A 22,220-nucleotide genomic window follows, 5' to 3' on the forward strand; every position below is an offset into this window, starting at 1 on the left:
TAGAGAGCTATCCTGTATGAACAGAGTATATGATGTCTTGCAGGATTTTACATCAATCCTCTGAGTGTGCAGTGCTATGACCTCAGTATCCTAGCCTTCAGTATAGTGACAAACTGGAGGGTGAGGAGGAGCATGAGGTTCCTTGCTGTCTTTTAGTACGCAGTTATCAGATGGCTCATTCGCTTATGTCACTTTTTTTATGGGGCTCCTACCTTTTAATTTCTGTAGCTGGTCTGAGTCAAGCATGGAAAATGGTCATTTACTGAGATTACGGAACATGTGTTGTATTGCAAATAGGAGGAAAAGGTGCAAAGCATAAAAATGTTCTCTTGGAGAGAGAATGTTCTATGTCAGTCTGTGTTGTCATTGTGATTTATTGTCCTAGAACAGTTGAGCATTTCTACTCTCACTGCTAAAGGACTTCAATTGTATGGGACATTTCCAGCATTCCCTAAGGAGATGGCTTTCATTTGTACAGGTGACAGTGGTGGGTCTGGATCACATGAACATGTATGGTGACCTAACTGCCACTTCTTCCTTTGTAGCTGTTCCTGCAAACTTGTTGCTTAGTTTTTTCCAGCTGTTGCTCTGTCAGTGTTCAGAAGGGTGGATTTCAAGAGCCTTTCTCATCTTGCTCCTTCAAGAGCAGATGAGCATCCTTCTGTGTAGCTAGAGCATGAACTCAGCCTTGAAGTCATTTGGGATGCCAAGTTACATATGGCAGTTGACCTCTTTTCAGGTATGTATGAAGGCAATTACTTGCTCCCAGTATAGCAAAATACTATCAGACAGCTCTGGTCTAATTTTTGTTTTGTTCTCCACAGCTTTTATTAAAGCTAAATGGAGCTGCAGGTTTTGAGCACTTTGGAATGTCATGTTACAAGATAGACCTCTCTTCTGTTAATGGAGGTTACTGACTGTGTGGATGGAAAACATTTATAATAACTAGACTTCATTATTTTTATTATTTTTTCAGGTACTGAAAAACTACCTTTTCCACTTGCTGCTTAATATTAGATTTAAAAAAAAAGTCTTGGTAATTTATTTAACTTCAGAATGAATTCTGTTGTTTTGAAGCTTCCAGGAAATACAGGTAGTCTGATTGAATGTGTGCATTTTGGGGTCTTTTGGAAGCCCTCTGCTTGTGAATCTCAGGATTTTATAAGATGATATTGTGTCTTGGCTAGCAGAGTCCAAGATGCCAAGTGAAAAAGGGAATAGAGACTTGGGGGGCTTAGATTTTTGAATATTCAAGTGGCTAACTATTCCAGTTTGAATAAGGTGTCTGTGTATCCTTAGGATGTGAGATCTAGTTGGGGGAAGCAAGTTTGTGTTTTGGGATTTTTTTCGCTTCTGTCCCAACAACATTTTAAAAATCTCATTCCCAGCATTTCTAATGTTAGGAAGCATTCCAGGAAAATCAAACAGCCTGTGAGAAGCAGATACTGCCTTTGCTGCATCTTCTCCCTAGCTTCTCTGGAGTAATGTTGTAGGGGTATAAAACATGTTTCCTGTTAGCAGGAAATGTGCTGTAAAGAATGAAGCCTAAGTAAATATACAATAAAGAGATGTATAAAAGTGTCTGTGAGAGACAATTCATGGCTCTGTTAGTATCACAAGGAGATTTTTTTCTGGGTTTCTAAAGGCCCTTGCTGTAGTACAGGGAATGACTGTAATGCAAAACTTTAAACACCATGCTGAAAACAAACAGCCAGCATGTTCTCAGCCTTTTCAGCATCTGTTAAATAAGGAGTATAAAGAGGTGTGCTGTGGATATTAGAGGTTTGGCACACTCTTGGTATTGCTGTCACTGGAAAAAGGTTATTTATAAAATGTGCTGTGGAGCAAATATGGGATTGCTGCTAATAGTGAAGCAGCCCTAGCAAAATGCGTTTGGAACTCACAGGAGGTATGAAAATGCAAGAAGACCTTTCATTAAAAGATTACAGAGTGGGAGATAAACAAAACCTTCCTCTTCCTGCAGTGTGTCAGATCATATGGGTGGGTACAGCTGATACTTAGGCACACGTAACAAAACTTGGCAACAGGAAGTGAAGTCACATGCTTAGCAGAACCTTCAAGGGCACACTCAGGAGACGGAATGTAATTACTCAATTTGGATTTTAGCCATGATACTGAGTTAGCCCTCAGAGCAAGTATGATTTTATTTATCTCTCTTCCCCATCCTGAGAGTTCCTAAGATTAGAGGTAGGCACTGAGGACCCTGTATTTAATTTTCTTGATAAGCTTTTTCTATTACTTGCATTCTTGCCTTACAAACATGAACAAATTTAGTCTAATATCACCTCTGTGAGGCTGGGAAGTATTTTCTCATCTGCTTTTTCATGCCTAGGAGTGGTCCCTGCGAGAAGTACAAGATTGGGATGGTTTGGTTTGTTCCTTGCATTGGGGATTACAATTTGAGTTGCTGTCCTTTTTCACAAGGAAAGGGCGTAAATATCCAGGTTAGGAAACAATTGGTAATTTAATGAGCTTCAAATAACTTGGTAGAAAACAGGGCATTTCCCCTCACTGCTGTCCTTGCTCATGATGAGTGCAGAATGAGGGGCCAATCACTGTATATTTCATGAACAAAATATCAAGTTTGTTCTTGTGTAGTGTATTGTATGTTAGGCAGCTGGTCTGTTCCCTCTTCCTTCTGGCTGACAGTAGGATTCTCTGATCAGGTAGGGTTTCCTGTTATATGAGCTCTACCCGTGGAGTGCACATGGGAAGCCTGTGCTTCCTTTCACTCAAGTGTTCCTTTTGATGAAAGAGAAGAGATGTTGTGCTGGTGTTGGCTGAGGTAGAGTTAATTTTCTTCACAGTGGCTAGTATCTATGTTTTGGCTAGGGTCTATGTTTCAGATTTTTGCTGGTTGATAATATGGAGATGTTTTTGTTATTGCTGAGCAGGACTTAAACAGAACCAAGGCCTTTTCTGCTTTCCGTACTGCCATGCTGTACTGACACGGAAGTTGGGGTTGCATGGGAGTTTGGGAGGAGACACAGCTGGGACAGGTGACTCAAACTGGCCAAAGGGATGGTCCATACTATGTGACATCATGCTCAGCATATAACGTTGGAGGAAGGAGGAAGGGGCAAGACGTTTGGTGTGATGGTGTTTGTCTTCCCAAGTAATCATTACATATGATGGGGCCCTGCTCTTCTGGAGATGGCTGAACACCTGCCTGCCCATGGGAAGCAGTGAATTAATTCTTTGTTTTGCTTTGCTTGTGTGTGTGGCTTTTGCTTTTCCTATTAAACTGTCTTTATCTCAATCCATGGGTTTTCTTACCCTTCCGATTCTCTGCCTGATCCCATGGTGGGAAAATGAGCAAGCAGTTGCATGGGACTTGGCTGTTGGCTGAGGTGAAGTCACAACACGTGTGTTTTCTCCCCGTTTTTCAGGCAATTTCCTGAAGAGCAACTGCACAGTGCTCTGAGGCCTGCTGCTGGCCCAGGCCCCTGTTAGCATAGAAATGTCTAGATAGCTGGTGACCCAGAATAAAAATATAAAGGCAAGTAAGCTGGGGACAGTGAGATCCCTCTCTATTCTCCCCTCCAAGTAATATTTTATTTATTTATTTATTTATTTTGCAATCCATAGTGTGCAGCTATTCCTCTTGCCTTTCCCCGCCATAGGAATAGATGAGTGATGGACTGCTTTAAGTAAGGCCATGCTTCAGGGTGCAGAAAGCTGAGTTCAGTGCTCCACAGATGACGTTTGTACACAGAAAGATTTAGGCCTGTGCGGGCACAGAACTGTGCCTGTGACTTAAGCATAAGAAAAGATGTCCATATGGTGAAGTCTGGCGAGATCACAGATCAATGTTGACCTGAGCCACCTCTCATCAGGGAGCGATCAGGCCAGGGAGTGACAGCAACAGGATCTAGACTCATTGCTCAGGTTTGCGTGTTGACATAATCCAAGGACACGCTGCAGTGACTGGCAGTGCAACCATGCAGCCCAGCCCGTGTGTCACTCGGAGCAGGTTCCGTTCGTGGGGAGGGCGCAGGTGAGAGCCCGCCTGTCGCGGTGCGGCCGCGGCGCGGGCAGCGCCCGGCGGGTTTCAGCACCGCGGAGAGCGGCACCGCGCCGCCAGCGGCCTCCCGCCGCCGCGGGATTACGTGCGGGTTACTACCACCCGATGCTTTTATAAAGTCTTCGTATGCCAAGCGCTTGAAGAGAATTATTTGAAGCGAATTGGAAAAAACATTCGAAGTTTTTTTCACAAGAGCACTCAGCAAAATGTCAGGTTTAACAGTCAGTACTTGGGCAACACTTTTCATGCAAGGGTCTCCATGCACTTTGTGAATATTAATGAAGCCAGCTGCAAAATCAATCATGCCTTTATAATGTAGGTAGGTTTCATTATCCTTGTCTAGTTGAGGAAACTGAGGCAGACAAGGATAATGTATTTTGTCTCAGCCAGTATTGAACATGGGAAATAACGACTATGACCTTTACACTCTCACTAATACAAAACCATAAAACTTCTATAGCTTTTCCTGGTTTTGGCTTTAAGAGATGTACTTCCTTCTCTAAACTACAATTCTTCACTTAACTGATCTAGACTGGCAAGCCTATGGCAAAGGATTTTCCAGCTAGCCTAATTATAGCAATTCTCACCTCCTGCCCTTCTGTTTCTTGAGGATTGCTGTTGTTTTTAAAAAGAAAGAGAGTCACTAGCCTTATTTCAAATGCACATCAGTACATGTGTTTGTTATTCCTGAAAATGTTAATTTGAAGCAAAAACTTGCCCCTTTGATGCTTAGAAATAGATAAATATATGTGCTATTTTGCACTCAATTGTCAGGCATGTCCCATGCTGTTTTGTTGTTTTGCTGGACAGGTGGAGACAGAGCAGTTAGGCACTGACGGCTTCTGTCTGGTGAGCTGGCTCTTGATTGACTGATTAGCTTCTTTGTATGGCAGGCACTTCTCTCAGCTCCATCATTAAAGATGCATCATAACCCCTTACAAGATTCTTTTTTTTTTTCCCCTGACACAGAGGGAGAGGGAAGGAGTAATTTTGAATGTTTTACAGTAGGGAAACTTTTGTTAATATGGAAGGTCTTTAGAGATGGGATGTAGCCAGACTTCTGGCTTTAAAGCTTTGAAAAAGAAAGCTAAAAAAAATGACAGTCAGGACAGTAACTCATATGCATCCTCAAAAGATTTTTCAGGTATAGTATTCTATTATTTTTGTTTATAGAAATTATCTTTAGTATTAAATAGCTAACTTTTGTAAAATATATGGGAAGGGGTTGGAGAGGTGCATTTCATTTTACAATTGGAAAAAATGAGGTATGGAGAAGGAGACTCACAGACATGGTTGCAGGTGTCTAGGCTGTCAAGTTACAGCTCTCAATCCTTTCAGCTTGACAGCAAACCATGGTTTCTTCCAGAGGTAGAAGGCAAGAGCCAGGAGATGACCCCAATTCTCTGTCAGTGCTGGTATCTGATGTAGCTTCTTTCCATTTTGCTGTTGATAATGCTATCCCTTATCTAATATGTTTTCTGCCCGGAGAAGCGATACTGGTGTGTTTAACTGTGAACTTAAGTTGATAGGATAGTATAACTTCGTTGTTTCTTTATAAAATGACTTTTCACAGGTCAGCTTGCATCACTTTGGAAGGAACTTAAACAAAGGAAAACCGAAAAAAGGCACCTCATATTCTGCAACAAGCATTTACACGGGGAATTGTAACTCTTGTTTAACAAGATTTCTGAAGTTACAGTGATATGCCCAGTAAAGCTCTGTCTCAGACAAAACATAGAATAATTTACTTCTGATGCAGCACTTTCTGCATCGTTCTTGCAGATATTGTGATGAACTCAGAGATGACGTGACCACTTCTGCAGTGATGATTGGCAATGTCACTAGCAGACTGAGCTTTAGTTCTCAGATTGTGGCTGGCAAAAAAGGACAAGATAATCAATGTCTTCTGTCTGCAGGCCAGTGTCTTAACAGTCAGCTTTGGTTTGTAGCTAGATGGGGTGGGATGGAGTCTTCTGTTGTTATGAATTTGCCTGTGCATGGGGTGACCATAAGCATGCTGCGTATGACCACTGTGACTCCTTGCATGGAGCGAAGCACAGTGTGTTCAAGACACTGCAGTTCATCTGTGACACTTGCTTGTGTCTGGGTTATAGTAGTCCGGTTGACATAACCCCTGGTGCCTCTTGCTGAGACAGTGATGGGCTAAGTAAAACTTTGTTAATTAGAACCTGTTGAAAATCTTATCTTTTATTAGGATGGTAATATGAAATGTAGGGTCTGCTAACTATTTCTTTCTTCAGTTGAGTGATTAGTTACTATAGGAGGATTCTGACTTCTCGGTACAAGAGACCAATGCTGAGAGGCACTGCCTCATCATTTAACCAGGTACACCCATTGTTTTATTTCAGTTCAAATCCTGATCCTAGATCTGAAGATTAGAAAGCTTCAGTGCCTCTAATGCTGAGTATAGGCATCCAAACAACATTTTGCCTGGTAGGAATCTTGTTAGAGAAATGTAATGCTCATTTTATAGGAAGCCTGCATAAGGATTCACATACCTTTCTGCATGATGAAATCAGGTCTATGCAGGCATTTACAAATCAACATATCATTGTTTGTATGTATATGTGGTCTAAATCTAGGAGATCTGTATGTCTGTGAAGTTGTGTTTTAAAATCCTAGAAGAAGTCCTGTCCCTTCAAAGATCTACAGAGTTCTCTGTTGAGAGCTAGACATAGCATAGATCCATCCTGGGATGTAGCCTTATGTCTGGTCTAGTAGAATTGTAGAGAACTGAGAGAAAACAATAATTCGATGGAGCTTAACAATGGCTTCCATTTAATTATAAGCCTTGTTGACTGGCTTCTAAGAATGTTTTATTAAGTCATCTTCAGTCAGGGGAATATTGATGACAATGGATTGTTATTGAGCTGTATGTGATGTGAGAGGTGCGCTGTGGGATGGCTGTGAAGGCTACTCTATTTTTGGGATATAAAATTGCAGTGCAAGGAGGAATGGATGGCACCTTGCTGTGAAATAATATAATTCATACCTGTTTCTTTACAGTATTGCCCTTTGAATGGGCAGTGACATGGCAGCCTTGTCTAAAGGCAGCTGCCCAACCTTTGCTCACCCATGTTCAGTGCAGAATTTCAGCTCTGTTAGGAATTGTTTGAATGCAGCAGATCTCATTCTCTCTGAGTTGCATTGGTGCAGAGCCAGTCAGTTTGGGGAGGAAAGACAAACCTGTTAAGGGGAGATTTTGCTTGTTTTCTGTGTATTTACATCTCCTCTTCAATCCTTTTTTTTCTCCTAAAATTTAAATACTTGATGTCAGTTAATTTATTTTTATGAAAAATTAGGTTTTTTCATTCCAGAAACAGAAAGCAATAGAGATGCCAGCATCATGGGGGCATCTGTTCTCTACTTTAATTAGTCCTTTCCCCCCCACTCATTTCCAGCCCATATGCAGAGATGCATAACTTTGGGTTTTGTTTTGGTTTTTTTTTTAACTACCTGTGTCATCCATTACAATGTACCTATCTGGGTGTTATGCCAAAGGCAGATCATCTATGAGGTCTTAAACACTGCTAAATGATAAATAAGTGCTGCTGATTCCCAAGGGTCAAAGTCTCTGGTTAGTGAGGTGTGCCCTCAGGGAAGATTGTTGCTTTTTCCTTAAAGTGCCAAACACCAACATGCAGATTAATCATTAATCTGTCACTTTGGAGGTGCAATATAGCAACCAACACTTTGTTTTCTCTCATGAAATGCCATATCCCTCCCATGTGCTTTTCTTCCCTCCCTTAGTAAGAAGACTTGATGTTGTGCCACCTTCCAATGCCTTCACACAGGGTTATTTCTCAGAGACTTCAAAAGGATCTAGGACTACTCACTTCCAGAACTGACTGAGTCTCTTATTCTGGATGTGATAGATTGTGGCTATTCTAGAGGCCTTTATGCTTACTCCTATAAGTTCAGGGCTGACTTGGTTAATAGAATGAAGGAATGAATACACTAGGACCTGTATCAGTAGTCACAGCCAGTTTTGATAGGAGCCTTAGACTGATTTCAAGGAAAGGAAGAATGAAAAACCTACAGCAGGAAAAGGAAGCATGAAAGTTGGACCATCAAACCATAACAGGGTATCGTGAGTTTAATTTGAGCAGGGAAGTGTATAGATGTAATGGCCCTCAGCTTATGTCAATGGTGAAATTTATGGGGCTCTGAAAGGGCATCAGAAGGGGGAAGTAGTGAGTGTTGTATTGCATGGGAGAGTTTAAATGAGGTGACAATGGCACCAAAAAATAGATCACGGGGAATAATTCTGTTCTGATTTTGAGGGTATTGGAAGAACTATCACCTTAGCTGATCTTTCTCACCTGTAACTCTCATATGAATACAACACTTCAAAATGCTGAGAATATACACCAATATCCATTGAAGTCTGTGATAACTAAAAGCATGGATCATTCTGCAGCTAGTGGTATTGTTTCTGTAGGTTTGAACCATCCCTCTCTGTTCTCTGCCTCAAACACAGCTCACTCTTCTGCATGTTTCAGCACTCTACATGTTTTGCTTGCCTCACTCTCTGCTTCACAGCTGCTGCATTAAATCCATCTGTGGACACTTAAAAGATGCGGTGGAAATGTATTGCTTGCCTTCAGCAATAGCGGTGGTTGGCCAGCCGCATTGCTACCCTAGACCATCAGCCCCAGCACTGTGGTGCTTGTGTTTGCTGGACTGTTTCTTCTGAGTGTACGGAGGTGAACACATGTTCCGTATTAATCTTCATTTCAATGAAGTTGTTTTAGTTCATGCTTTATTGCAGCGCTTTGTAATAATGCGTCTGTAATGGCAGCCCTTGGGGCAGCAGTCGCATGTGGCAGTCTGAGTGCCTGAACTGCTCCTGAGAATGACTCCAATCATACAGAATGAGGCACTCCCTGATGCACCATCTGAATTTATAATACCAATTTATGTAGTGCCCTAAAGCAAGGTTTGTATTTGCTCTGGGACACAGGGGCCAGGCTATAGAGGGGGAACTGCTCTCCATTTTTTTTACTGTCCCTTTTTCGAATATATGCATTTGTCTAGTTTTCCAGCTTGCCTGTCTTAAAGCCTAGACTGAGCCCAAGAGATGCAAGAATATGCCTTGATACACAGTGATGGGTGCAGAATCTGTAACTGGACAAAGCAGGCCCGCTGCCAGACTTACAGCATCAGTCAGAACCTTCCACTAGGTATGGAGGGGAGACATGTAGGAGGGCACAGCCCTGCAAGCAGTGTAGGGCAGAGTCCAGGCTGCTAGTTCATTATGGACTTGCTTGTGTTGTTGGGAGTCAGTATTGGCTTAACCACCTTTGAGAAAAGACGTGATGAGCCCAAGACACTTAGGGTTGGGTTTTCAAAACTTGGTTAGGGTTCGATTTTCCTAGATAGGTACCCAGTACGATTTTCAGAAAGTACTTAAATAGAATGGATACCTAATGCTGACTAACTTTGAAAAAGAGGCATAAAATGCTGTAAAGGTCAAAAGCAATGCTTTAGGCTTGCCCTGGAGATATGCCGTGCCTATCATTAAACAGAAGCTAAAAGGCTTTTGTCAAAAATAGTGTTTGCTAAGTGAAAAGAAGGTATGTTTTGCTCTTTTTGGCTCCCTGGAGAATTTTGCTGAAGCTACAAAATTCCCAGCCCCCACTACTTTATAGCAGCAGGAAGAGAATTTTCCCCCTTCACCCCAGTTTTATTGGAGTCCTATTTGGGGTTCCTCATCTCACTTTAAATATTCACATTATAGACTCATGCAAAACAAAGAAGTTTACTGTCATCTGATTATGAATGAGAAGTACATCCTCCCATGGATAGAACAATGTTTGAAAGCACTGTGTTTGTCTGGCACATGAGCAGAGAAAATTGTGTTTATCCAAAAGGGTGCATAAGGTTTTAGTGCAACTGGCTGCAGCAGTTCCTTATCCTGAGAGCTTCCCAACTGACTAATTAGTTATAACAAGATACTTGCAAGCATCTTTCAGGAGAGCTCACAGGATAAAAGAAATTCTGCTGGGGAACCCATGCTTCAGTGACTGTGGAGCAGATCCAAACTCAGTCATGAGATGGGTGCTGTAGTCAGTGTGAGGAGTCTGCTTTTTGAGAGAAAGAGGGGACAGCCTGTCTTGCACTGATGCTGTTATTCTGCGCTGATGTCCTCATTCCACCTGCTCTTGTTGGCTGGGGAGGGTTTCTGTCTTGTGTGAATAAGTGGCCAGCGGCAGGTAAGTGTTCGCTGTGAGAATGCTAGGAGTTGATCCTGAAGACTGAATGCAATACCAGATAAAAACCCCCAAATTGTCTGTGTTTCTTGTGTTAGGAGTGTTATCTAGTGGATACAGCAGGAAACATCCCTATCTGGTACCACTGGTCTTGAGCAATCAAGCTTTCTGTATTTCAGGATCACTGAAGGGGTCAAGAGCAAAATGGAAATTAGTCTTACTTGAGGAGTTGTGCAATTCTTCAAGGAGTAGCTTCTGTGGATGCATTGGATTAGGTTTATCTTTCACTCTTCCTCACTTAAATCCAGCTTTTCTGATTGCAGGTCTTTCCATGCTCTTCCTCTTTTAGTACTCATCAATTCCTATTCTTACCCAATGCTGTTGACAGACAAGCAGGTAGGACATGATATTTGTTGCCAGGGAAGCACACTGTAATGTCACTGGTTAATTTTCATGGCTCCATCTGAGGAGTCAGAAACAAGGAGAGGAGGCAGAGTTCAAGTGGAGGAGGTAGTAAACAATAAAGATCTGCTAAGTGTTACTGCGGGGGGGTGGGCCACTGATGACATCTTGGAAACTGGAGTGATTCTGTGGAGTTACAAGACTCAAGAAACAAGAAGGGATGGAGTTCAAAACCAGTGGAAATACTTGTTGGAAGGTTGTGCTTTAACTCCAAACTGTGGCTTTGGTTATGGCCATTTCACTGGATGCTACCTGCTGCCTGAGGAAGTAGTTCTCTTCCTTTTGTGCCAGCACTGAGTCAGGGTCACAGTGAACTTGTTGACAACAGGAGAAGGCAATGGATGTCTTTCTGTCTTAGAATGAGGTGGTGTCTAATATCTGGTGGTGGAGGTCATAAAGCCAATATGACAACCATTAAATTTTATATTGCTGGCTGAAAGAATGTACAGCTTCTATTTTTAATTCCCTTGCACAATCAAGCGTGCACACACATCTGTCTCATCTGTTATTGTTATGCTTACATATTCCTAAGTGTAAATACACACGTACAATGCATCCTCTCACAATGATGCTCTTAAAGATGGTGGAAAAGAGTGTATGAGACTTGGAGAAGAGTTTGCATAATTTTTTCCCCCAATTATGTTAGTTGATGCAATGAAATATGCTTCTTTTCCCTACATGCCTTGCTCTGAATGTGCTCCTGCAGCATTTGCACACACACTACTCTTACAAGGAATCCTTTCATAGACACTCCTGTGTACACACGTGAAGTTTTTTTGGTGATATGTTCATTCATACACTTCCACACACTCAAAGGTGTGTCTGTTTAGTATCTGTTCCCTGTACGCTCAGTTAAACAAAGTGGTGCTCAGAAAATTGCTTCCTGTATACACCGTGTAGAGTTTCTATTAAATAAATGCAACAGAACATGCTAGGAGGAAGAAAAAGCCTATGAAATCAAGAATAAATGGGTACGTCCTGCAAGTGGTCAGAATAACTTTGGAGGTTGAACCTCCAGCTGGAGTGAAAAATGATGTTTGCAGGAGAAGAGCTTAGAACTAATTCTCTGAAATGATGGTAAAGGGAGTTCTGACCGGGTGCTGCCATGATTACTTTTCCCCCATCTCTGTTATTTCTTATTATTGTGATGAGTTTTGCTCTTTCAAGGAGGATAAGGTCACCAGTGAGATAAGATCAGCTTCATTTGGCACAACCAAGAAGATCTGATCACAGTTTGGACTGCAGCTTCTGAATTCACCTTGGGTATTAACTTCTGGGCAAAAAAGACACTGAAAATGCTAACATGGCAAATATATATATATATATATATATATATATATATATATACATATATATATTACAAATAGCCAGAGAGATAAATTGCATTCTTACCGTGTTGCAAAGACTTCTCTACCACTGTTTCAATGGCAAATTCCCCTTGAGCCTCATTTCCATTAAACAGTACCATACAAATGCTTAATTTCAAGGATTTGGTGAATGCCCTTCAGAGAACCTAAGGAAAAAGACCAGGATATTATACTCTATGGGACACTGTTGCAGTGCAGCCTCTCTTTCTATCTCTCTGCCATACTTGAGGCATTAGTTTTGATTGAATCTTCTAGATCTTGTGTTGCAGCATTTGGACATCCTGGCATGATGGATAATGCCTCTAACTCCTGCCTATTCTGTCTCCAGAGTCTTTTCCAGGTTCTGATCCCCCTCTCTCATCACCCCTGCATAACAGGAAAGGGATGGGGGGGACACCAGGAACTTATGATAATGGTACATGCAGTTTCTACTGCATCAGGGAAACAGGTAGCTTCTGTGAGCCAGCTCATTCTTCTAGCAAGATGTAAGCAAAAGCTATGTCTTGTAGCTACTACAGCTGCTGCCCTAAATTAACAAGCCCAGATCTCAGAGCAGATTAGGTACCTTGAATATGAGCAGGCCTATGTAGCAATTTATTGAAAATTGCACTGACTGAATTGCCCCAGTTTATTGACAGCACTTTGTCTTTTAGATATAACAAGCACATTGGCTTGGTAAAAAGTTTTGGAAATTTATTCTAAAGGGAACAAGCAAAAGAAGATGAATAATGTTTCTATGGCTCTGTATTCTTGCCTTTGCCTCTTCTATCTGGTGGTGTTGGGAGGGAGTGGCCAAGTGCCCAGGTCTATAAATCTGCCACTGCTAATTTTAAGGCCCCTTGGGAAGGGAGTGGCTATTTTCTTAATGAAGACACCAAAAAAGTCTGATGTATCTACTTATCATCTTATAGATGGGGACAAAACACTTTACCTAGAGCATACGTTTTAAAAAGTCAGAATTCCAGTGGCAAATGCTGGGGAGGGGAACAGTATTAGAGGGGGCTGATACAAACCTCACTGTGGTAATCATTTTTTTCCTTGCTCTCCATACATCTTATTTGCAAACTGCATGTCCAGAGCTAGAGATGTGAAGGAAAGAATTAGAGAAATTAGTCAGAAAAATCCACTCCCCTATTGAGCAATTAGAGCACTGCTTGCTCGACAGAGAACTTCTTGTACTGCACTGCTTTCCTCTTGTCTCTGTTTTGCTCCACACCCCAGCAAAGATATGCCTTGCAACCTTAAAGAAACTTCATTGCTCTTCTAATATTTTCTCACTACTCTCTGCCTATTTATAAAATGATGTCTGCTATTTTGGTGCCTAACGGTAACAATTTTTCAGAAGTAGCGGTCTATGCGTCTGAGTTAAGCACAGTAAGATTTTTTCAAAGTAGTTGTTATCTTCATATATATGTGTTCATATATAGCACTCTGAATAGAAGCTTCTCAGTTAGATGAAGTCTTCTACCCCTCTTTCTGATTTGTAGACATTTCATATATGGGGGTCCTAGGTTTTTCTTTTTCCAGTTGAAAGGATAGTGTGTGGATGAAAACCAGCTCATTTTCCCCAAATCTTGTTGGGCTCACTTTACCCTTGGTAATTAAGCTGGCTAAAAGGTGCTAGTTTATTTTTTCTCTCAGGAGACATGCAGTTTTCTGTGTATTAAACCGAAGAGGTTTAGTTTGGAATTGGAAGTGGAGACTGTTCTCTTGTCACTGATTTTACACAGAAGATACTCTGTTGATAGGCAGCCAGATCAAAATATGATGCAAGTATGTGCATGCGTGGTCTTAGAAGATCTTGGAGAAGGAAGGGCCAGAGAGGGTGCAGTTTCAGATGACTGCCTCATCAAATCATTACTTTGATAAACTGCAAGCTACAAAATGCTAGATTGCCAGAACTATCAGCAAGGGAAGAAAGGTACCAGAAGACAGATTTTATTGCCAGTTGCACTTTTTAAATCTGGATTTAACTATTGCAGTAAATTAAGTAATACCTGATTTTCTTCACAGTAATTGAGACCAGGATCTAATCCCATGCCCTGAGGAGGGATAGATAGTTCTTACTGCTGCTATGTTGTCCATATAAAACAGGAAGCTTAACAATAACCTGCCTTTGCACAAACATCTAAAGGGATAAAATCTTGCTCTTGGTATGCTGATTTTGAGTCAGGAAGATGGCCCATTGTCACGTTGTTGAAATAGGTCTCCATTATCCTCTCTGTGCATGTATCTGAATTAGTCAGGGCATGTGAAGGACTGCGTTTTCCGGAGAAACTTCCCAGTGGGCTCCTAATACTACTTGTAACTATTATTTAGTGTTTCTGTGTACCTATTATCCGCCTCAGACACATCTGCATTTCGATAGTCAGCAAGGTGATCAATACATACGGCGTTAAATAATAATTATTTATTATTTATCGAGTACTGTGGGTAGGCTGTCTGCTATGCAAAATGTAGAAAAAGACAAAAACCTTTGGATACATGATCAGAAGCGGAAGGAAAGACAAATAACTTTCCAGTCTGTCCCCAAGGCAAATGCATTTCTAAGTGTTGCAGTATGAACAGCATACACAAATTTTACAAGATGATAGGGTCTAGGGTCTAGAGAGAGGGGCCAGAAGGTTTGATTTCTCACTTTTAGTTTTGTGTGAACTTCATGTGCATGATGTTCCTGCCTGCTAGTCTTCTCTGAGGTGGACTTTCAGCATGATAACCCATTAAAAAGCTTGACATGCATGTTCCCCACATATGTTTACTGTGCTAAGTGCTAATGCTGATACAACGATAAATAACAATTTCTAGGCTGTCCACTCTGAATGAAATACTGACCCAAACACAGTCGATGGTGTCTGTCAGTGCTGTTATCTCTACTTTTACAAGTCAGCAAACGGGTGGATAAAAAAGTTTGAGAGATTTGTGCAAGGTAACAAGAAACTTAGTGGCTGGCTTAGATTAAATGGGCAGTGTATAAACTGACTGGAAATACCCAGTAGGTTTGGGTCGAACTCTGAGCTAGAAGGAAAAAATCTTTGGGAACTTAAAGGTTTTTTTGGGAAACGCATCGTCTGAGGAAGACGTTACTTCCTCCTGCTCTGATGGCAGGTCCCTGGTGGCAAACTTAAGAAGGAAAAAATAAGCTGCATCTTCCTCCTTCGCCTTGCTGGGACCAGAGGGGCATAAATCCCCCCTTGCTGTACCGGCCCGCTGAGGGAGCGCTCGGGGAACGGGACGCTGCCGGGCCGACGGCAGCAGAAAACCGCCGACCTCTTTGATGGGCGGAGGCGGCGGGAGCCTGGGAGGTGAAGCCCGGCGGAGCGCTGCTGCCCGTGCCCGGGGCCGTGCCCGCTGCCGGGGCCGTGCGGACCGTGCCGGAGGCCCGGGCGCGGACCCGCGGTCTCTTTAAAAGCCGTGGCCGGGCGGGCGGGCGCGGCGCAGGGGGCGGCGGCGGCGGCGTGCGCGGGGCTCGGGCTGCTCCGGCACCGCGGCGCGCTCAGCCCTGCGCAGCTCCGCCCGCGGCTCTCACGGCTCGGCTCGGCACGGCCAGCCCAGCCCAGCCTAGCCTCGCCAGGACCCCCGCAGCCTCCGCGGCTGGGGCCACGCTGGAGCCCCCTGCCCCGCAGCGCAGGCGAGCCGCGAGTTGGCGCGGCGGCCGGCGCCCGCCCGGCTGCGGAGGTGAGAGGGGGCGGCGGGCGGGGGGCTCGGCACGGCTCGGCACGGCTCGGCACGGCTCGGCGGGAGCTGCCCGCCCGGCGAGCGCTGGGCGCCGCCGCTCCGGAGCTCCGCGGGTGGGTTTCTCTGACCCGCCTCACGGCAACTATTTGGGATCGTTTTCTGTCGCTCCCCGCTCCCGCTGCCCCGGCGGCGCTGGGCGCTGCCCGCCCGGGCGGAGTGGGCACGCGCCGAGCCCCCGGGACGCTCCAGCTCCTTTGGCCCGACTTTTTGGGAAATTGCAGTTTCCACGGCGGGGCTTTTTGGAGTGGAAAACTGGGCGGGGGGGCTCTCGAAAAAGAAGACACTACGCTGAGCTACAGCAGGGAGACCTTTAGAGTGAGCCTGCTGTTTGACTAAAGCTTAAGGATTTGTTAAAAAAAAATGCTAACGAGGAAAGAAGACAGGCTGAAGATGAAAGTTTTTTTCTTTAATATTTTTTTCCTCTTCCAAGTCTTCGGATCTATTACGGTAGTGCCTTTCCTCCCCGCCTTCCATTTGTTTGTATTAATGATTTAGTAGCCGTCTTGCCTGAAAACTTCCACCGTGAGTGACTGCTGTGGGTTTTCAGGCAGTCAGTGACCTTAAAGGTTGGTTCAATGCTTTCTTCGTGCAAAATGTATGTGAAATAACCGCTGTGTTGGGCTTTTTTTCTTTTTTTTTTTCTTTTTTTCTTTTTTTTTACCAAAAAGAACCTAAACAAAAACACCATAAAATCCACCGGCTTTATAATTTAAAAGAAAACATCATTCAGTCAGGGAGTGATGTAATTCTCCTACCTAAGGGCAGCGACTCTGGTGCTTTGCAGGTGACTTGTCTTTTGCCTACTCTTAAATTTATTTTAATGGCAATCTTATGTAGCTAGGAAGTAACATATTTAACAATGCTCTTTAAGAATGCATTTTGCTAAAATTGAGCACTTTCTATTTCAATTTTTTTTCCTGATTTCTCTCCCCCACCCCAAAAGAAAACAATAAAAATGATTAGGCATGAGATCAGCGGCAGAAAAACCAAAGAATTGAGGAGGCATAACTGGGGATAGAAACATTAAATCGTTTGTAAAAGGATACTTGCAGCTTTTTGTTTTTTCAAGCTCTTTTTCTACCTTTTTGTGGTCAAACTGTTCAACGCTTTGTTGCAAATAGTTTTCACAAATTATTTCTGTTTTTACTAAATATTATTTGTCCCTCCTGTATTTTTACTGCCCGCAATTGTTCTGAGATAAGCACACAGCCCTCCTGAAAAGGTGAATATTGAAATGACCGCTCACCAATACCTGCTTATTGCATATTTTGAGGGGCTATTTTTTGAGGGGGTGAACTCTTAACTAGATTGGTGAAAAGTCTAAGAGAGATGTTGAATAGGTGGGAGAAAATTTGATCACAAAAGATTCTGTTTGCTGTGATTATACAGTCAGTTATTAATTGTAGCGTTAACCAGAAGGGTGTTACGTCTGTCACTGGTTTTAGTTAAAATGGTCATCAGTGTTAAGTTGGGCAAGTTTATCTAAGGGTTGGTAGTATTTTGGGGGGGAGGAGGTTGCAGAGATTGTTGCTCACGGTTTTGCGACTGAACGCACTTTATCAGCTGAATGAACTAGATTATTGTATAGACATAATTTTCCATTTCTCTATTGGTTTCTTTTTGGTATTTGACACTTTTTTAAATGTTCATGACTCTCTAACTTAGTATCTGGTTTTTGGGAGTAGGGAGGTGCAGCTAGGGACACTGGAAGTTTGGGGATAATGTGAGCAACAGGACTGTATTTATTTATTAAAAAAAGAAAAACAAACCCAGAGTTAGGAGGTGAGGATTCTCTTTCTGGAGCATTCGGGCACCTTCTGGTGGGGTATGTCTCTAGGCTTTTAATTATTTATTTCACTTTTGTCCTTTAAAAAATGAAGTAGAGCGAAACCAAAATGAAACAAAGTAAAATTAGACTAAGCGTTGAAAAATAAATAAATAAAGTAAGGGAACGGCTGGAAGCCCAATACTTGATTTCACCAACCTGGTGGTGATGGCTTCTCGATAGAAGCGATATCTGCCGATATCACCCCTGTTCCATGGCTGTAGCCTGGCCTCATTTTACGCTGCATTTCCACTGAACATGTTGACGTGCTGCTGCTTATATAAGGGGAAGAACAAATTCAAGCAGATTAGTGCTTGGGATTTTGAGATCGGCTACCCAGATCGTGTTGTGCGTTTTTTTCCTTTCCTTGGGGGAGCTGATGGGGAAAGCTGGAGAATGACGGGAGGGGATGAAATCGGAATGTGTGGTTGGGAGAAGATGGGGGTGATGCGGGGAGCAGCTTATTCGCATAATGTCTGCGTTGCGTCCCTTTTTCTTTTCTTTTTATAAAACCCATTATCTCTAAAAACACATTATTCTTCAGCCCGGTCTAAAAAAAAAAAAATAGTGGGAGGGGTTATCATAGTGAGGGGGTTTGGTATGGGAGTCATTAGACCCACTGCTGCAAAACCAAGATACAGAAATCCATCTGCACCAACATTTCGGGGGGAGGGAGGGCGTAGAGAGGGGGGAAGGGATGGATTGTCTATCTTGGATTAGCGAAGTGGAGCTTTGTATTCTTCATTTTCCTCCCCATTTTCTGCTATTTCCCCCCATCCCCCCCATCTGCACACCCGCTTTCCTCCTCCCAGCCCCCACACCCCCGAAGGTTTCTCATCCCTTGACGAGAAAATTCTGTGTTACATCCTGATGGCTCTGCGGCTTTTTTTTTAGTGCATCACAACAGTGGCACGATGACCTTTGCTTCATGCCACACAGATTTGGGTTCCTGATAGGACTGTGACCGCAGCTTGGGCACACGCATACACCCATGGTCATGTACCTTGGATAGCCTGTGATTTAATTCCGATTTTTGCATGTACGGCTTTGTGCATGTGTGTGGCTGATAAAAATTGGCAGAGGGTAAGGAACACAGTAAATGCCAAAGCCACGTCCATCCATTTCGCCAGCCCCTCTTGCCGTTCTCTTTTCCTGGTCATTGTGTCACACATCATGAGATTTTGTGCTGGGGAGGGATGTGCCCTATGTGGATGGTAGGGGCCTGGGGGTTGAAGGGAGTGTATATGTACTGGGGAGGGAGGAATTGTGTGGGGGGAAATGGATCTGACGATGCTAATAACATTATTTTGGTCAAATGAACGTCTGGTGATAATGATTCAGTGTAACCATCCGTGAAATACATGCTTGCGACACACTGGAATAAAGGTTACTCCAGGGAGCTCCATCAGAGCCAGGCATGCTCGGGGGAGTGAGCTGTCCCCTTGATGGGGGAAACAAAATTCATAAGCATCCCATATCCCTTCCCTTTCCAACGCCTCCTTGCATGTCCGAGCTGGAGGGCATTGCGATCGAAAGAGGGGGTGGGCTGCACTGGAGCCAGGACGAAACAAAGCCTTCCTGCTTCATCCTCCTGTGCCATCCTCTCTTGCCCTCTTTGAGCTTAATGTGCTGTTGATCCAGATGATACAGGAATATCGCCATTTCCATGCAGTCCCTGCCGGAGCCTGGAGGGTGGTGGATTGAGAGGCGGGGAAAAGCTCCTTGTGTTTCTGTTGTAGGATATGCAGGAGAGCCATGGCTTTTCGTGTCTGAGTAGAGCAGGGAAAAGGCTGGGGTGGGGAAGCAAAGGGAGGTAGGAGTCTCTTATTCTATCCATTCTTCCTTCCTTCTTTCCGCACGCTAGAACATGGGGAAAGGCCTGACAAGCTACAGTGAGTGGCTGCGGGTGACCGGTGCACAGGGATGGGGGAGCTGAGGCAGTGAGAGCGGGAAGCTTTTCTCTGCATTTCAGGAAGTCCATGACCCTCTCTAAGGCTCAGAGACCTGCTCAGCACCCTCCTCCTCTGGCTGTGAAGGACCTTCTTGCTTGGTCACGGGCTGCTTGCACCCTGGCAGAGGGGAGCTGTGGGAGGAAGGTGCTCCTGTGGTTCTGCCAGCTGCGGCTTCTCATCTCCTGTGTGTGGCTGCGCCTGCTCTGAGGTCTCTGTGTTTCTGGATCTTTCCATGTCAAGAAGCAATAGCAAAAGTTGAATAAATAGATCTGTCCAGACCTATTGTTTGCCTTTTGCTTTTCTCCTTTCTTTCTGACCTTGAGGTACAATGGTAAACTACAGCCGGGAAGATGGGGGCAGGGGTGTGTCCAGTGCCCCACATAGTTGGTGTAGGTGATGTCTGGAGAGAGTCCCCTGTTCCCCTGGTTTATGCTCACCAAAGCCAATCTTGCCTCAGCTGCTCAGCTTTACCAGTAGTTACTTTTTGATCTCTCCCTGCCCGCCCTTTTACCCCAGTCACTTTGGAAATTATTGTTATGCTGCAGCTGCAGTGCTTGTAGGAATCATAGCATCATAGAATAACCTGAATTGGAAGTCCAACTCCTGTCCTGCACAGGACACAGGCCCCAAGAATCACACCACGTGGCTGAGGGCATTGTCCAAGCACTTCTTGAACTCTGGCAGCCTTGGTGCTGTGTCTGCTTCTCTGAGAAGCCTGTTCCAGTGCCCAACCACTGTTTCCTAATATCCAGCCTAAACCTCCTCTGACACAACTTCATGCCATTTCCTCTGGTCCTATCACTTGTCACCACGGAGAAGAGATCAGTGCCTGCCCCTCCTCTTCCCCTCATGTGGAAGTTGTAACTGCAGTGAGGTCTCCCCTCAATCTCCTCCATGCTAAACAGACCAAGTGCCCTCAGCCTGTCCTCATAAGGCTTCCCCTCTTGACCTTTCACCATCATTGTAAGCCTCCTTTGGATGCTCTCTTATAGCTTTATATCTTTCTTATATTGGATTCTTATACGGCTGCTCTCAAACATGGTGGGCAGCTGAGCAACAGGCAGAGTGTGTTTGCAGGGCCTGCATGCCTGCTCCCTGCCTGTGGAGGCTGCCTCCCCGGTACCCTGCAGGGCAAAGGTGGGCCCTAGTTTTATAGTTCCTCCTCTTCCCTAGTGATTAAAGTACTGGTGTGTTCTTGTGGCACAGTGAGCCCGCTTTTATGAATTATTTGTTAGCAGGAATAGGAAAAGCTGGAAAAAGCATTATTGTAGGTACACTTCAATGATTACCATGTGAGTTTTGTAGCTCACCATGTCTGTTGTGCTTCCTTGAGCTTTCACAGCCAATGGAGAAAAGTGAACATAGTGCTGGAACTTACTCCTGACCCTGAATGTTTTGTACCCTTGAAGTGAGAGGGGAACGCAGTTCCTCCAGAGCATTCAAAGTGAGAGGTGGGGCTAGGGGTAATTTGTGGTAGCAATGATGGTGGATTTTAAGATTTAAGTCCCTGTGCAAAAAGGAAATAATTATGCCTCCTCCCTCCCTTTCTTTCTTCCCTTTCTAAGAAAGTTACCAAACCATCATGTGCAGGCAACTCTTACTGTTTTTGTATTAGAATTGTATTTAAACCCTCAACCTAGTAACACCCTCAGACTGCACGTGATGGTTGACCTCTTGCCTGGCTTATTCCCGGGAAGGGAGAGTTTAGTTCCCTGTTTGTTTTAGCAGCAGTGGTATTTCAGTGGATCTACTGAACTTATTTTGTTTTCTGCAACCTCCTCTGGGGCTCTTTAGTTTATTTTTCTTGAGAAGCAGAGTGTATTTTCCCCCCTTGATCTGTTTCCTTTGCCCCTTCCTTAGCTCTGTGCTCAGGGCACGTTCAGGTGGATGTCAGGATACCGACTGAGCTGTGACATGCTGTATCAAGGATAAGGACACACAGTGATCTGTCCAAGAACAAACTGAAGGAGTTGGAAGCTTTATGGTGACCAAACACCAGGATAAGAGATGACCTCCTATGATGATGCAAGAGACATGATGTTTAATTTAAAAACAAAATGCATCCAGCTTTATCTGCCCCTGCCCCCCCACCAGCATGAAGAGAAGACAGGCTTTATTTTGGGACTATTGCCAATGCAGCTGGGGCCAGAAATTACATGAATTTTGGTTAAGCTTTGGAAATTTTTATCAGCTCTCTTCTCCCCCTCATCCCCATCTTCTAGTTAATAGCAGTCTGTCAGTCTAGCAGAGTTGGTTCTTAATTCATACAGCAAGTGGTGAGAAAGATATTTTGCATTTTGGAAACCAAGATACCAGAGGAATTGGGAGAATCTTGAAACCAGTGCACTACATAATCTTGGTCCAGGTTGTTTGCTTTTTCTTTCCTTTGGTTTCTCCTCACTTGGGCATAGACAAAGATAATTCATGTGTGTAAAGGACTCTGAGAATCAGAGAGGGTGTCCAAACAACCAGACCAAGACATGTTTGTAGAAAGGCAGCACAAAGAAGTGAGAAGTTTGTTCTTCCTTTCTACTTGTTGCGGGCAGTGGATGAGCTTTTCCTTTTCCTTTTCCTTTTCCTTTTCCTTTTCCTTTTCCTTTT

General features: G+C 43.8%; 1 protein-coding gene across 7 annotated transcripts in view; it reads left to right on the forward strand.

Annotated features, from left to right (window-relative positions):
• The first annotated feature begins 722 nt into the window (after positions 1-722).
• Positions 723-22,220, forward strand: part of NRXN3 (neurexin 3) — a 1,019,488-nt gene continuing 997,990 nt past the window's right edge. For 4 of the 7 annotated variants that reach the window (XM_027672707.1, XM_027672873.1, XM_027672879.1 and 1 more), the window contains exon 1: positions 15,669-15,782. The gene's annotated coding sequence lies outside the window, so the exon portion shown is untranslated. Of the gene's footprint in view, positions 740-10,725; positions 10,789-15,668; positions 15,783-16,247; positions 16,409-22,220 lie in introns of those variants that run through there. The other 3 variants (XM_027672731.1, XM_027672716.1, XM_027672725.1) reach the window with 3 other exon arrangements.

This window comes from Neopelma chrysocephalum, unplaced genomic scaffold (genome assembly GCF_003984885.1).
Source record: "Neopelma chrysocephalum unplaced genomic scaffold, ASM398488v2 Primary Assembly neopelma1_24, whole genome shotgun sequence".
In the NCBI taxonomy this organism is placed as follows: Eukaryota; Metazoa; Chordata; class Aves; order Passeriformes; family Pipridae; genus Neopelma; species Neopelma chrysocephalum.